The sequence below is a fragment of the Solanum dulcamara genome, chromosome 4 (genome assembly GCF_947179165.1).
Source record: "Solanum dulcamara chromosome 4, daSolDulc1.2, whole genome shotgun sequence".
NCBI lineage: Eukaryota > Viridiplantae > Streptophyta > Magnoliopsida > Solanales > Solanaceae > Solanum > Solanum dulcamara.
Genome location: NC_077240.1, coordinates 26,424,308 through 26,437,773, shown reverse-complemented (window position 1 = coordinate 26,437,773; position 13,466 = coordinate 26,424,308).

Here is a 13,466-nt window from a genome sequence, read left to right as displayed (position 1 = left end):
CATTCCAGAACGGTCACCTGAAAAACGAATAAACAACGACATCAATGCTGTTGAACTCGGATAGGCTGGATCCTCCCTATCTCCTGATTGAGCTTGTGTAGGTAGATGTTGCCTGGTAGGGCCGATAGTAATACACTGTGGGGGACGGAGTAAGGGTCCTTCTCATGACCTCCTACGAGTCGTCCGGCAAAAAAGACTTTTTGAGTGAGGGCGTAATTAGTGAGAGAAAAGTAATCGGTATTGTTACTAGAAAATTTGATGGACCACGCATAGCAAAAGAATAGGTTCCAGACACCACTAATTATCCTACACCAAAATCCTTGAAATCATATGCCAGATAGAGGTTCGCTCATATCTTCCTTCAATTTTTTTTTGAGATTTAGAATGCTGTAAATTTTTTGCTTTAGTTTTTGACATTAAATAACATATATTATGTTTTTATTTTATCAGTGTTACTATGCAGTATACTAAACGTTTTAGTGTCATTTGATTTGTGTATAATATTTGGAATAAAGCTTAGCAATTAATTTTATAAAATTGAAATTCAGTTACATATCAAATTTATACACATAAAATACACCTACAATTCTAACTAGATACCAATTGCATACAATTGTGTAGACTTTTGTACTTATAAAAAAAGATAAAAAAATATACCACATTTATACCAATCTCAAATCAAATTAATACAAACTGTAAACAAATTATATATAAACATAATATACCACTTTTATATCAATTTCATATCAAATTAAAACACATTGTAAACAAACTACAAAAAAACACTATGTACCAATTTCATACCAAATTCATTATAACATTTCAATGAACGATTCTTTCAAAAAAATCACATTCGCTAATCTAGATGTTACCTTATTCTGTAATTCATTCTTTAAAAAAATTAAAATTAAATACAAGAATATTAATATATTCATAATCAATAAAATTGAACATTATTATACATTAATATCAAATTTCTTAATACAAATAAATTCAAACAACTGATTTGTTTATTTAAATATATTTTTATCAATGAACACAATAATCATAAAGAAAATTATTATAGCACTAACCTGTACAATTTTATCTGCCACCATATTGTATAAGTATCAATAATCCTTTACTCTCCATGTCAATATGTCAATATCAAAAAAAAATTCTTCCAATAATAAGAATAAAAATCAGAAAAAATGATCGAGAGATAAGACAACAAGACGATTGAAAAAAAATTCTTTCATAAAAGCAATTAACAAATTGAGTAAACTGATTTAAGGATTAAAAATATCTAATCAGTTATAGTTTCCTGAATAGATGTCAATTACTATAAATTATCTTTTTCATTTATAATTGGTTTGAGTGATTTAAGGAAGATAAATAATTAATATATTTATTATTTTGTTATTTCTAATCCTTTTTTAAATTATTTTATTATATTAAAAAAATATTGTAAGATGTTAGTATTTTATTGTTAGTACTTAAAAGATAAAAAATCATGTTATAACTAGTAAATATCTTATAAATGTCATTTATGAAAATTTCAGAACTTTTATGGGTATGTTGGGGTTCATTGGATTAAACATAGGATATACACTGTATAATAAGAAAATATGTATTTGATTTAAACTAGATAAAGTTGGAAAAAAATATGTTTAATTTTAATATAGTCAGAAAATTTCATAAAGGGTATTCAAATTTTAGATAGTAAACAAAATCGACGATTTAATGGTATTTTATACTATTTTTAATAAATATTTTTTTCAAATGAAATTAAAGATTAATTAAAAATAAAAATAAGAAAATCACAAAAAAGTACCTACAGAAATTTGAACTTGGATGCATGAATTTGCGATCATCTGCCACCAAGCTACTGCATATTTATGTCAAAGTTATGCATTTTTTATCTACTTATTAATTTCAAGCAGGTCACAATAATTAAAAAAAATGCGGACTAATATAAAATAAGATTTTACAAATATATATATATATATATATTGTAATTTTTCGACGAAGGATGTCCGACACATCATAGCTCCGCCCCTGAGCAAATGTGTGTCGCATAATACGAGATAAGTAGTCCGAGACTCTGATTATCATAGCGTAAAATAATAATAATGTCATATATAATTGCGGTATAAACGATTCTAATATTATTAGTTCAAAAATTAAAAATTCTGCAAAACGTAAAATTTTAGTTCACTTTTTATCTTGAGATTATGATCTTTTGGCCTTATAATCAAATAATCTTTTATTAACCATGTTGCTCTATTTAAACTCTTCTTATTCATATTATAAAATTTTAGTTTCTCTAATATTAAAAGTTTTCTAAATTTTCAATGCAAGTTTCTGACTAGACAAAAATTCATGGACAAAATATTTATAGTGACAATGTAATAGGTTTCTGACAAAATATTTATAGTGACAAAGTAATAGGTTTCTTTACTTTTGTAATAAATCTTGTAAGCGGGCATTTACTCCATTGTCTCAATAAAAATGGCAAAACAGTAGGTATGAACTTTAAGATATCAATAACATTATATTTTAGTTAAGAACTAGTTAAAGTCTGTTATATAAATTGATCGTATATATGATTGGTGAAACCATTTACGATGAAAAAGGATCACATCAATTATAAGAATGTCCATAACAAAGATGAACTTCAGAATAAGTATAAATGACATGGAGATATAACTAAAAACTGATGGTGAAGGGGAATGCAACAAGAGCAAAGCACCAAAATTGATTTACACATAGCTTAAAGAACTCACACATCAAAAATAAATTAAAATGGATCATTAGTCGATCCCCAAATTAAAGAAATACATATATATCACTTTGGGGTAACCCCCCCCCCCTAAATCTCTTAATTTAAAATGCTTATTAAATCAGTAATGTGATAGTAGATTAGCGTAGAATGTGTAATTCGAAGGTTAGAATCATACCTTACGAGGAAATCTAGATAATGAAACCTTTTGAATCGTCCCAAATCATGATCCCAAGCTCCCAAAATCGAGTTATGAAGATTTAGAATCTACCAAGGTAATTCCTTCCCCGCGAATCTTTCAAGAGACAGCTCGTGATCGCGAGACTTGATGTGGACCTGACCGTTCGCGATCGCAACACCCCTCATATGAATGCATGAACAACCTGATGCGATCCAAACCCTCTCTCCCTCTTCTCTATCGCAACTCTCGCTTCGCAATCGTGACCCTCGACTCAATTACTCTTCGTGAATGCAGACATTGTGAACGTGAAGAAGGAAGGTACATGCACTAGAAACAACAAAAACCAACAGTCGCCAGACTTCACAATATTGTCGAATAGAACTTCAAAATTTATTTGGAATCTCAAAAAAATAAATCAAATATGCAAACTGATTAAAAATCACATTTTTGGACCCGTTGAAATCATCAAATTATCAATCCAGAGTCGTCTTGATCGAAACTTGACTATGGTCAACCTTAACTTCCTTAAAACTCAAAAAATTCAACCAAATTCAAATCACCCCCGAACACTTCGGGATCCGTACCAACTATCTAACTAAGTCAAAAAGTACCCTCTGAACTTAATGAAACTATCAAAATTTGAATTCAAGCTCTTTAACCTAGAATGTTGACTTTGGTCAAACTTTACAACTTTCAAAACTAAAAAACTCACTCAATAATCATCTAATTACTTCAGAAATCATGCCACTCATCCCTACATATCATAAATGATATACAAACTCTACGAAAAGGGACAGATATAAAAAATACGCATAAAACTCAAAATGATCATGAGGTTCGTTACAATTTTTTTAATTTTTTTTGACCATAAAATTCTGGAATTTGAAAAATCGCAAAAAGTTATTTTCATTTTTCACTCCAATTGACTTCTAAAAATTCAAAAACAACTTATATTTGTATTCATGACCAAACAAAACTTTTTTCAATATCATTTTTAATTTGAAAATAAAAATAACTATTTTTAAATACTCACAAGGAGGCCTCAAATTCAAATTCCAACAATTCCATTGAGTCTGGAACGTCGAATTTAGTAGAATTGCATATATGGTTTGTGTATATGGGATTCCGACCGAATTCCGAGGGTTGTTTCGGAAGTTTTGAGAATTTGAGTTGCTGATCTTTGGTGCGATTGCTTTAGCGAGGGAGGGTCGTTTTAGCAGCGATTGCTTAAGCGAGATCCCATCGCTTTAGCGGCGATCGCTTACGCGATATTCCATCGCTTTAGCGACGCCCGCTTAAGCGACACCCTCGTCGCTTTACCGAGGCAAACCATTTAAGAGGGGTTGGCTCGGATCACAAAAAGATGGTCCACTTTAGTGATGCCATGTCGCTTTAGCTATACCATGTCGCTTTAGCGATATCATAAAAGAGTTTAGACGAGGTTTAAGATATTTTCATCATTTTCACCATTGTGATTGTGAATCTATATTTTATTAGATTGTGGTGATTTGGAGTATCATCGAAGAGGAAAGGTGGTGATTTTAAATTGTTCGTGACTTTTTGGCTAAGACAAGTGGAATTCTAACTTTTGTTAAGTATGTTGAACCTTGTATTTCCTTTGTGAGGGGATTGAATTGAATTATAAGTTGAAGGGTGATAGTGGATTTGAATAGGAATTAATCGTCTAAGTATTGTGGATTTTGGGACAGTGATATATTGTGTGATTGTGGTTTATATAACATCATTGTGAATATTTATATTGATTCACTCTTTAATTGTGCATATATTGTATCTATGATTATTGAGAAATGATATGAGTAAGGTACTGGATATTGGGACCGAGGTGTCTACTGGTCGCGATGATTTGCCAAGGTTTCTTTCGGCGGCTGAGGTCTTTTTCGGCAGCTATTGGCCGAGGTCATTTCCGATGGATACATGGTCTATGTGAGGCCCTCATGAGTTTCGGTTTGAGGTGATCAACTGATGTGTATCGTAGGACAAACATGCATCACGATATTTGACATTGCATTTGCATTCAGTTATTCCTATGATTGAGATATGAGATTATATGTATTTGCCTGAGTATAGTGGTGAGAATGTATTTGTTCCTTCTATTGTGGACTATCTAGTATTCTAGTGCAATTGTGATATAAACTGTATAGATTGGGTTGTCTGAGTGCAGGTGTGTAGTTGTGGAGGATTGTGGTTGGGATGTCAGGAGTCTCCGTGTTCCGCATTGCTTTACTTAGGATTTAGTTTCCATTTTGTTGAGTACCGTGTTAATGGTGCTCACCCCTTGCTTTTACATTTATGTAGGATCTGAGCCCGACACCTCCTGCTCATAGTACTCTTTGACTGGTCCGAGCTTCTGGACGTTTGAGAGGTAGCAGCTTGTCCTCTTCGGCAAAATTTCGTCGTCCATTATCTTATGTTTTGTTCTATTTTGGAACTGAGACATATATATACTTGTATCTCATTCATTTCTGTTGAAATAGTAGCTTGTACATGTGACACCAAGTCTTGGGTAATTTAGAATCTACTTTCCGCTTATCTTTATTTATATCATGTTAGACTTTACATTTCTACTTTTATTTTCGATTTCTTTGAATTGTTTAGACTCTTAGGTTGACTCATCTTGGTGGGTTAGGCGAGTGCCATCACACCCGATTCTGGATCATGACATTAGTAAATTGTTTGTTTTATACATTCAAAAATTTTAATTGTGAATTTTATGATTTTATTTTCACTAAAACAATATTGAAGATCGTAAAAAATAAAGGTTCAACATTTATATAAAAATAAAAAGAAAGAAAAACTATCTACCTTTTACCAAAATATTTTAGAACTTTGAATGTTGTAACTCAAATCTTCGTATTAATAAATAAAACTCTTACAACAACATCCAATGTAATATATTGCAAACACATGACTAACATCTTATTAACTAGAATTAATTCTTAGTTTTATATTGTTATATGAGGTTAGTAAAGGTTTTATGTCATCTAATAATATTACATTAAAAACAACAAGTAGGAGTGCCAGTCACTCCAACAAAATTCTATGAAAAAAAGAAATTAGAACAAGAAAAAATATAACAAGAGTATTTATGTAACATTATTCTGTTACATAAGCTAATTAAAATACCAATCAATAATGTCAATAATAATATAAAACCAATATAAGTCTTTTATTTCTCACTATCTATTCTTAATATTGTAGGATCTAAACAACCACAACCTAAAATATATCATTTCTCTTTATGAAATAGATGGACAAAGGACCTATTTGGCCATCACTAGGTAGGTTTTCGCAATTACAACAAAGGATGCAGATTTAATACTAATTTATCGTCCTCAAATTTTTTATTTTCTTAAAAAGTTTCTAATTTAATTATTTAATGAACAGTGTAAACCGCTTAGAACATATTTACCTGATAAAGTATTGTTTGTGGGAGAAAACATTTTCGAAACATATTCTGGTTGAAGGGTATTATTCGATGGAGCAGTAAATTTGAAAGGTTTAGAAATTGGAAAAATTAAAATCACAATTCAAACAACATTATTCGGTTATACCCAATTTTTGTTTTTCGTACACCACCAATATGACCAAATACGAACCTTGTATTATTGACATCATTTTGACTGTTGACATGAATATTCAAGAATTATTGATGATTATAAATTATATTTATGTCACGATCCAACCCCGTAGGCCGTGATGGGTGTCCGAACTGAACACTCGCGTATACCCCTGCTACTATAAGTGAACCTGTCCCCTGTTTATGTTATAATGTATCGACAGACACGATACATATGAGTCGATGAGGCCATCACAAAATATAAGAACAACCGTGTCACGCCCCGGGAGGGTACCCTAGACGTAACCGGCACTCAGAAATCATTTCTGGCTCCCAAGCGAACCACATAGCCTGATCACACATCCGTTCATTCATTCATTCAGCGGAAAGTTTAAAAATAAAGAGTAATTTAGCGGGCAACTCAAATCACTCATCCAACTCAAAGAATAAAGGCCATGGGCCGACAGATCAACTAAAATATTTGTCATTTAAAAATAGTTTGACAAGAAATACTCAAGGATAGAAATACTCAATCGACTCATCACTATCTAGTCTATGAAGCCTCTATCACTACTATCTAATTGGTGCCAATGACATGTTCATGGCTACCTCAAATCAAAATGAAAAGGGCTAACTCGAATGCAAGAATACACAGACGGTGTCCTCCGAATGTAGGGGAGGACTCACTAATACGCTGAGTGCGAATAGATCCCCAATGATGCTCCTATTGTCGATCTCTTAAACCTGTTTCTGCATCATGAAACAATGCAGGTCCAAATGGACGTCAGTACGTGGAATGTACTGGTATGTAAAATGGCAGAATGAAACATACGTCAAGGAAGAATAACATCGGTCCACATATCTCAAATCAGAAAGATAAGAGGGACTCAAATAAAGCATCGTAAATCTAAAGTAAGGCTACCGTTTAGACATAGACCAATCATATACCATACAATCCAATCCAATTATGTATAATACAATTCAATCAAATCATCTACAATTCGATCCCTTTCAATCATGTACAATCCGATTATATACACTCAACTCAACAATCAACTCAATAATCAAATCCAATCTAGTCACATACCATTCTATTCAATCCAATCACAATTCATCTAATCCAATCAGACCATATACCATCAACTCAATATTCAACTCAACAATCAGCTCAAAGGACTCAACTCAGTAAATATGCAAATTAAATTATGCAGCATTTTACAATTCAACTCAAATGACTCAACTCAATAAATATGTAACAACTCACTCAAGTGTCCTAAGTCTAACAAGAAATAGTTTAGACAGGACTAACTCATAAGCATATAACAACTCACTCAAATGCCCTAAGTCTAGCAATAAATAGTTTAGATGGGACTAACTCATAAGCAACTCAACTCAACTGACTCGGAGCATTATCAAGACCTAAATGGGAGTTTCTCTTATCCGACAACCATCACCTATGAGCCGGTGATAGTACAACAATAAGACGTTGTTGCCACGTCCGTCCATACCTTGCTAGGGCATGAACGCCTCCCTAATCATGGATACCATCGATTAGTCAAGTCCTATCATTTCAGGACAATAAAATGGGAAACATCCGACTTTAACGGTTTGATCCCATGGGAAGCATCCAACTTTAACGGTTCCATCCCTACCTACGTTGGCGGCGTAGTTTCTGGGGTTCAAGTATAGACTATACTCTCACCCGCTTCGGTGCTCGATACTCCTCCCATTACTCTATGCTCATAAAACTCCATCCAATCATCTCAAACAAGCCCTCACGGCTAGTTTCATTTAGCATATTGCCAACTCATCAACTCTATTCTCATTTCAACTCAATCAAGTCATAATGGCAAATCTCATTGGACTCTTTTCAAATCTCAACTCAAATCCAGCCTTATTGGACCTTCTTTCAAATCGACTCATCTCAAATCATCAAACTCTTCTCTTTAAAATTTATACAATCTCAACTCAATGAATGCAGAAAATATTATGTACATAAAAAATATAATTTCCACTCCTCAACTCAAACTCAAAATAGATACTTTAATGTAAAAATACTCAACTCATTTAAAGGCTCCTCATACTCAACTCATACTTAAACTCCTTTCTAAATCAAAGATGAAACTAATAATTCCTTAGACTCAAAATAGCGTGTAAATGGTTTATGCAAAAAGGTTCACAAATAATTTATTTAAAGCTCCTCCTCAAAAGATAATTTATTTTCAAAATATTTCTAAGACTCCAACCAACTCTAATTATGCACATTACATACCAAAAATTTACATTAGACTCTGATCCACTTTATTACACAACATTCTCATCAACATAGCCTCTTCATTCACATCATTGTCAAATATCATCATTCACATCGTCACCAAATATCATCATCACATCATCGTCATATATCATCATTCACATCATCATCAAACATTATCATCACATCATCATCATATATCATTATTCACATTATCATTAAACATTTACTCTAAAATCCTTATTTTAGTTCTATGTTCATTTTATAGAAGCAAAAGGACATTCTTAACTATCCAATCAATACATATATATGCGAAACCATCCACCTCAACTCAAGACAAATTATGACCAAAGAAATCTCATCTTGGGTTCATGTGAATGAAACATGAATCCATACTCTCAACAAAACTCAACTCAAGAATATCGTCAACATCTATATACAAAGATACATTTATACTCAATAATATGAAAGATAACTATTTAGTAACTCAAATCATTAAAAACATCAATCAACCAATAATGTCTAAAAACATTCTATAATTTAGGAAAACTTTCAAGAAAACCTTCTTAGAAGGTTCAACTCTTTCACAACTCCTATTCAACACATCTATGGGCATATGAAAGAACTCAATCCATATTTTAGGTTAGCCTTACATACCTTAGTGAAGACTTGAAGAAAACCTTGTGGTTGGGTCTTCAATGGAGGACTCAAATCTTGAAGCTCTTGGACTCTTCTTGTTGGAAATGGAAAAGAAGAAGAAGAGAGAGAGAGAGAAGCTCCTAGGGCTTTTAGAGAGAGAGAGTGAGGGATTGAAAATGATCTCAAAATGTGTTAGGGATGATACATATATAATTTGGGTAAGTTCCCAAATTACCCCTCCCCAAAAGTTCTGAAAAAAGGCTAAAAATGCACCTAGCGCGATAGTGGAGCATCGCGCCCTTGCAGCGCCAGGCTGATTACGCCTAAAACCTGCACACCTCGTAGTGGCGCGCCGCACCAAGGACCAAACTACTGAGGCACATTCTTGGTGAGATAGTGGCGCGTCGCGCCCTTACAGCGCCAAGGCCAATATTTTCTGGGTTCTGGAAATTGGCTTGAAAAACCCTGTACACCTTTTAGTGGCGCGCCGCGCCAGAGCCCAAACTACTGAGGCATGTTTCTGGTGCGATAGTAGCGCGTCGCACCACTGCGGCGCCAAGCCCAGTTTTCCAGCAATTGCAACCTAGGCCTGAAAATCTCTACTGTGCTAGTTCATCTTAGGATCGACATACCTTTCGACTCCAAACTCCAAAATTTATATTCTGGGTGGCGTTGGAAAGAAGACTCGATGACCATTAATTTAATAGGTCGTGGGCTACCCAGATCGTCATATATCAAAAGATAGGGTCGTTAGAAGTCAACCCCTCATGCAAACTCCTCCTCAAATTTATCTACGATGAGCCTTTTGGCTTGATTTGGTCCTAAGGGTCCTTCATGACCCCACATCACCTCTAATGCTCTTTAATTACTTAGGAACTCATCCTAACTCATGTGAAAAATTTCAAGTCCTCCGGTCTGAGTCTACACTCACGTGAAGAAATATTCGAATCTTAGCGAAAAAAATTCTGGGGTGTCACAAACTGTGCACACATACATATACAACCCACATACATGTCCACAAACCTCTAAGAGTAAGAATGATAACATAAGGCGGGACAGGTCCCCCACCGTATCCATGAACAAATAAATATATACATCGAGGGTTAGTACCCAAACTAGACTCCGGCATAATGGAGCGCTTCTGAACTGCTGAGTGGAACTCCTACGCTGGAGGATCCCCAAAGTGTGTATCTGTACTTGCAGGCATGAACGCAGCCCCCCAAGAAAGAGGGGTCAGTACGACATGTGTACTGAGTATGTAAAGCATAAACTACCGCAAGAGAGTACAGTTGATACAAGATTGCAGGGAACAAATATAACAATTTATAAATTACTGTACCTGCATCTTATAAAATGAAGTCATGTATCTCAGTGTCATATTCCGTACCTGGCCCACTGTGGAGCTCGGTAAATAAACATACTATCACAATAATCATACCATCATATATCATACCCGGCCCTTTATGGGACTTGGTCATACCCAGCCCTTTATGAAACTCGGTGAATAATCATATCATCATATATCATACCCGGCCCTTTATAGGACTCGGTTGTACCCGACCCTTTATGGGACTCGATCATACTCGTCCTTTTATGGAACTTGGTCATACCCGGCCCTTTATGGGACTCGATGAATACTTATATCATCTTATATGGTATCCGACCCTTTATGGGACTCGGTCGTACCTGGCCCTTTATGGGACTCGGTGGAAGATATATTAACCATATGCATGAGTAGAGTAGTAAGTAACCATATGCAATTTAAATCATTATCAGAGACTCGACCATGTAAGAAAATTAAGGTATCGTCTAAGGACCAGAGTGGTGGTGTAGCCATCTCGAGTGCCCTCTAAATGCCATTAGGGCCTATATTACTTAGAATGTCGGGGACCCTAGGCATGCACTAAAGCAATACTGACAGTTCATAGAACCAGGGATACCCGCCGTCATATAGTCCTTAGGACTAGGAGCTTATACATCCAGTATTTCTCAGCATATAGAGTTCAAGGAAAGTAGTTCAATTTACTATAAGAGTTTGACATTCAGAAGTGAATAAGAGATACGAATTACATTTAGGACTTAAGAGTGGAGTTACCCCAGAGCTCGTATCACATTTTACTTACATCTAAGACATGCCAAAGGAAGAGGAAGAATAAGCTTTACATACTCTCTACTTTCCCTTATGGAATCATCATATGCATATATCATACCCGGCCCATCATGGGCTCGATATCATAACTTTCTTATACATTACCATATCACCATATAACGTACTTAGCCCATGATGGGCTCGGTGAATAATTATAGCATAATAGCATTATATTTATGTCGACAACATACCAAGAGGAAAGAAGGATATCTCTATTTAATCATGCCAAAGACATGCCAAGAGAAAGGAGATAGCTTTACATACTTATGCCAAAGACATGCCAAGAGAAGAAAGGGCTTCACATACCTCTTTAGGGATTAATCGTAACCCAGCTTGCCTCGATATCTCCTTAACCTATTTAACATGAAAGTAATACAAAGATTAATAACCTTTCATTTTCCGAATTCCAACTCTACACCCAAGTATTCATAGGAACCATTCCCTTATCCCTTTCCCTCGACTAGTTTATTACCAGTTCCGAAGTTACCAAAAATCGGGCAGCATCTCCCCTATAACTTCCACATCCCCGAGATTTCAACTCGGACCCAATATCAATAACCATACCAACAACAACAACCAGCAGCATATTTACAAGTAAATCACTTCAACCTTACACAATACAAGCTCCAAACAACTAGCTCCAAACTACGATACGAAAATAGAGTTTTTAATCTTTATTTTGTAAAATCTTTAACCATACCAAACGGAGGGTCGTGTATCTATAACCAGCAGAACCCACACCCTTTTTAAAACACTTTAAGGCCCTACAACACGCAATCCAACCAGATGGACCCGCAGCACCACAACGACAACCCACTACTCGACTTTGATTTAGCTATAACCACTTCAATTTAGTTGGTTTCTAACGTCAATCATCTTTATGCAATTTTTCCACTTCCAACCTTATTTAAGACATTTATTATACCTCATAACAACATCATAAACTCCAGTTCAAAATAGAAAATCTTACTTTGCCCGAAACTCGCCAAAACTTACCTTGAAAGTTCCTTTAGCGCGACTAAACTTTGTGGCTGTTTGATAACATTTTGGTGCTTCTACAAATCATAAATTTATATTACTAGCACCCCATACCACCATGGTATACCCTAGATAATTAATTCACGGAGCAAAATTGGAGAACTTACCTTTTTTTTTGCTCCAAAACCGTGGCTCTCTTTCTCTTCTAGCTAGAGCTTTCTCTTCTCCTCTTTTCTAGAATTTTGTTGATGAGGATGAAGTTAAAGGATACGTATGAGCCTAAAAAGTCATAATATATATATATATATATAGGCCACCTTAGGGGGTGACACGTGTCAAGTCCCAAGTGGTGACATGTGTCAAGCCCTCATAGGGCTAATGCACCACCTCCTCCACTTAGGGGCTGCCACATGGCATGTGGGGGCCCACCACCCTTGCTCCAGCTTCTTCCATGTGGCACTCTCTCATGCTACCACGTGGCGCTCTCTCATTCTACCACATGACACTCTCTCATGGGCTGCCATGTATCGCTTTTTTTCCTCCTCGTGGGTTCGTAATCTCGTCTTGCTTTACGAACCTATGTAATCCTTACTAGGTAATCTTGGTATGTGCTCAAGTAGCTTAAGTATATAAAATTTTTAAATTGGTAGCTTACGTAAGTACATCGAGTCCTACGACTCATTACTTGGTCTCTAACTCCTTTCGGATTCTTACGACCCTATTTCCAATCTTTTCTATTATAGAGTATCTCATTCTCCTTTTCTTAGAGTTGTTTGATAGCGTTATAGATTATCCGGCTTACATGGTAACTCTTAAAATATTAAGAGTTCTTAAGAAGTTTTAAGAAACTTTAAGAAATTTTAGGAAGCCTTAAGAAACTTAAGAGGCTTACGATCCTTACAAGAAACTTAAGAGTCTTTCAAGAGA